Raw genomic sequence first — 5016 nt, forward strand, 5'->3', positions numbered from 1 at the left:
ATGGGCTCTGAGATCTCCCAGATACCAGGGATCCTTTGGTCCCCAGACTGTCCATTTAAAGGGGTTCACAGAGACATCACCCTCCACCCACCCTCCTAATCTTCCACCTTGCGGCTGGATTACAGGGGTTCTCCACTACAGGAGGACATCTGGAGGTTCCAGAACGTTTGAGGTCCCAGAACAGAACCCGGGACTACAATCCTTAGTGCCCTTGAACGCCTCACGCCGGGTGTGTTTGGACAGTTGTGTATTCATGTGCTGTGAGGCTATAAATATATATTTTGGTGTATATGTGTGTATGTGTACACATGTGCCCAGCGTGCATATGTTGGGGTGTGAGTGTGTGTGTGTGTGTGCGTGTACTTGGGATGTGTATTTGAGTGTGCATATGTAAATGTGTGTATTTAGGGCTGTGTGGTATGTGCTTGCAGGTGTGTGTTGTGTATTTGTGGCATATGTGTTTACCCATGCATCTATTTATGTCTTTGATGCTGTGTATGCACATTTAGGTGGACATTTGTGGGTTTTGTACTTGTGGTGTGCGCAAGTGGGTGTGTGAAACTGTGAGGTCTGTGATTGTGCAAGTGTGTCGGGGGTCCTGGGTGCAGGGACTGTCTGTTCCATCTCCCTTCATCTGGGTGACCTTCTCCTAGCTAAGCACTGTGGCTGCGACCACAGGCATGCTTCTGCTTGCTCTTGCCCTTGCTGCAGACCTGTGGCTGTCCAGGTCTTGAGCTTGCCCGGGGCTTTGACCAGTGTGGGCACCGGGGGCAAAGGGTAGGTGAGTGAACCTAGGGCCAGGACTCATGTGCCACCCCCTCTCTGCCTGGCCTCCTCCCCTCCCCACAGCAGGAGCAGCAGCGGGAAAGGTTGGCGGAGGGGGGCTATTTTGGGAGCGTCTCCTTAGCAACAGCTGCCACGGCCGTCTGTGGCGGTTTTTCTATAGGTGCTAAAATATTCCACCCTGGTGACTAGTGAGTGCTGGGGGGTGGGTGAGGGTGGGAGTGGAGGGTGGCAGAGACCCCTGCAGTCCTCTGTTCCCAGGGCACAGCTTGCTAGGATGAACCCCCAATGTCCCTTTCCCCACTTCTGGTCCTCACCCCTTAGGACTGCTGGGGCTTTAGAGCCCTAAGACAGGCCAGCTGTGTCCTGAGGTGATTTTTTAATCTAAGCAGCTGGGCTTCCTCAGTTTACCCCATCTGTAGAATGGGCTTGTCTGACTTTAAGAAACTCTCTAGGTGAAAATTTCTGGACAATATGACTCTGCTATTTCGAGGTAGACTTTTCCCTCCCCTCCCCAGCTGTCCCAGCTGCTTGGCCCAAGTTCCCTTCCCCTCCAGTCCACCTAGCTCTCTGCACAAGCTCTCAGGGCTCCTGTTGAACCAGGGAGCCCTGGTTGGGCTCCCAGAGTGAGTTGGTTAGTGGGTGCTCTGCTGGCCTGGGATGACCTTTCCCCAGAAAATAGGAGAAGGTTCCAATCGTGGCTCAGACAGTTGCTAACACCCTGAGCAACCCCAGGCAAGCCACTTCCTCTCTCCAGGTTTCTCACCTGTGAACTCGGGGTAGTCAGAGTCTCCACCTCAGAGAGTTGTTATCAGGGTCAAATGGGAGAATAGAGAATGGGCAGGAAGCTTTGGCAAAATGTACAGATGAATGAAGGTTTTTACTATCATTCCCATCAGACTTCAGAGCAAGTCTCACCCTTGCAGAGAGTAGTTCCTCGCCACCCAGGGCCAGGCCACATGCCTCAGTTTCCCCACTGGTAACAAGTGCTGTGTCGTAGAGCTCACATGAGACAACACTCGTGAAGACCCAGAGCAGGGCTGGCTGATGACGGGCACTCAAAGGAGGCTTGCTTCTGCGTTCAGTTCACTGAGTCGTGTCAGACTTTTTGCGACCCCATGGACTGCAGCACGCCAGGGTTCCCTGTCCATCACCAACTGCCAGAGCTTGTTCAAACTCATGTCCACTAAGTCAGTGATGCCATCCAACCATCTCATCCTCTGTCGTCCCCTTCTCCTCCTGCCTTCAGTCTTTCCCAGCATCATGACAAAGCCTATTTACCCTTTGGGACCCCAGGCCAGATTGCTCCATGACGGATTGAGGCCTCTGAGGTCCAGTGAGGACAAGCAACTTGCCCAGGGTCACCCAGCTTCTGACACCCAAGCCTACCCCCTGCAGCCTCTGTCTCTCAAGCCTCCCCCCAACTCCCCACCCCTGCCCCGGCCCTCTATGCAAAAAGGGAAAATTCTTCTTTAGTCTTTAATCATCCTCAGAATAGCCCCTTCAAGTGGATATTATCCTCCCTGCTTTACATGTGAGGACTTTGAGGCCCAAAGAGGCGAGGTGAGTTGTTTAGAGTCACAGGGAAGTGGGTGATGCTGAAGAGACTCTTCTCTGGGGTCTGTAAAGCTCTCCCTGCCCGGAGGTCCCCTTTCAGCCTCTCCGCACTTCCCCTCAGCCCACCCTAAGCCTCCACAGGACTCTGCTCCTTACAGGAGATGAGCAGTGGAGGCCACAGACTGCAGCCCCAGGCCTAGCAAGTGGACCATCACCAGAGGTTTCCTCTCAACCCCTGTGACTCACAGCCACCAGGCCTCCTCCTCCCCTCTCGCTGAAGTCACTACCCCTGAGTCCCCACTTTCTCCTTAAGCTGCCACCCAGAGGCCTAGCACTGGGTTCGATCCCAGGAAAACAGACGCTCTAGGTCTAAAGATACCCTTGTCCCCATCTCCCCCTCTTTCCCACTCCTCTTCCTTCCCCTGAACCCCTCACTCCCAAGGCAGCAATCAGGCTAAGCCTCTGGCCAGGTGAAGAGACCACAGGCCATTTGTCTCACCTGCACCATCTCCCACTTTCAATTCATGAAAAGGTACCAGGCACACATGGCCGCTGACCCAGCATTCAGGCTGCCTGAGTTCCCCAGCCATTCACACATCAAAGACTCATTCCCATGGGACATGGGTCCTAGTTGCCTGCCTGGGAGGGCACAGCAGGGTAATGAGGACACGGGGCATGGGATGGGCCATGCGCTACGGAGCTCTGCATGGGGCTGAAGGGAGGACCGAGAAGGGATGGTCCTGTTTATTGAGCACCTACTATGAGCTGTGCATTTCTAGTGCATCCACCTCACCTGATCTGTGACTGTGAGGTCCTCACAATGGTGAGGGTGCTCATTTTACAGACAGGTTAAATACAAAAATTTGCTCAAGCTCATGCAGCTCCTAGGTGCTGTTGAGCCCAGGTTGGCCTGACTCCCAAGCCCACTTAACAAGAACCAAACCTGTGCCCAGTGCTGGATGAGTGAATGAAGAGGTGATGGGTGACTTCTGCTGAGGGCAGCAGGAGGCCTTCCTAGGGGAGGCGGCGTGGAGGCTGCACTGGGCAACTACAGGAATTCTCAGGGCATTTCAGGCAGGAAGAACAGCATGTGCAAAGGCAGAGAGGTGTGGAGGCATCTGGTGTGTTCTGGAATCCATAGGAACCAGGATGTATGTGTGGGTATCTGGGGTGTGGGATAAGGTGGGACCTGTCTGTATACCACATGGAGGAGTCGGGACTGGATGCTTTCAGGTGGGGAGGGTCTGCGGGGATTGGAAACCGTCATGGTGGTCCAAGTGCTCTGGTTCCCGTGGCTGGCGCAACTTCAGAGAATCGGCTTGAAGGAGGAGCCAGAGATTTCGTATTCAATAAGTTCTCAGTCTGGCGTTGGGGTGCCTCAGTCTCTGTCTTTTAACTGGGGCCAGTCAGAGATGTCCAGGCTCCCAGGGAAGTCCTTCTGGCTGTCTAACTGCAGGCATTCTCTCATCCTCCTACCCTGCCTCTTCCAACCTCCTGCATCCTGAGAGTGTTGGAGTGAGGTGACAGAAAGGCCATGGAAGTGGCTGACTAGCCAGAGACTACGAAGCGCTGTGGTCTTCGCCCCACGTCGAGTGTGGGGCCCAAACCTTGGCGCTACTCAGGGCGAGAACGCGCGATCTTCCCTTTTAGAGACACTCTGGGGTAATGGGGATGCAGAGAAAGAGAGCCTGGGGTTTGGTCCACCTCTGGGTGACCTTGGGCAAGCTTGTGACCCTCTCTGATCCTCAGTCTCCCTGTCTGTAAGACGGGGCGGTACTACCCAGCTGATTGTGAGGGTCGTTCCAGCAGGGTCACACCTCTGACGACGGGAGCGGGGTGTGTAGGGTCCTTAATTGCTCGTCCTTCAGGAGCGTAAGGGGACCGCAGAGAGGGGCGGCCCGGCGCCACAGAGCCGGGTACCGACCCTCTCCCACCCACAGTCCCTTCGCTGCACGAAGGAACCCTCTCCACCTGCCCATAGAGGGGTGAGGGGGACGAAAAAACCCGGGAGCGGATTATCGGAATGGGCTCCGGGAGGAGCGCTCCTGGAGCGAGGAGGAAAACCCGGGCAGGATCTCGGGCAGGAGCGGACCGCGCGGCCCCCCAGCCCGGGCTCGGTCCCAGCCGGCGGGCGGTTGGGACCGGGGTGTGATGCCCGGTTAGGCGGAGGGGAAAGGGGCAGGGCCGGGCCCCGCGGGCCGCCCGGGGCTCCAGGGCTGGGAGGGTGGGGGGCGCGGCCTCCGCAGTGGGGCGCGGGTCACGTGTGAGGAGGGGCGAAAGTCTCGCAAAGCGGAGCGGGTGCCGCGAGTTGGGAGTTCTCGGCGCGCCGCGGGCGGCGGGAGCTCGGGCTCCCGGGCGGGCGGGCCGGGGACCGGGCGCAGGCGACGGGGGCCTGGGTCCGAGAGCGCAGGGGGCCGCAGCGAGAGTGGGAGGGAGAGAGAGAGACAGACAGAGACCCCGAGCGAGACAGAGAGAGAGAGACACGCAAGGGAGAGACCGGGCAGGGGTGGAGGACGGCAGGGAGCAGACTGGGAGGGCGACGGAGACGGAGACCGGGACCCGCGGGGAGAGAGACCCAGGGGGCGGCAGAGATCGGGAGGGACAGAGACCAGCGCGCGGCGGGGAGGTGGCGGCGGAGCCCGGGTCTGCCGGCCGCGGGGGTCTAGGGGCTGGAGG

This window comes from Bubalus bubalis, chromosome 4 (genome assembly GCF_019923935.1).
Source record: "Bubalus bubalis isolate 160015118507 breed Murrah chromosome 4, NDDB_SH_1, whole genome shotgun sequence".
Taxonomy (NCBI): Eukaryota; Metazoa; Chordata; class Mammalia; order Artiodactyla; family Bovidae; genus Bubalus; species Bubalus bubalis.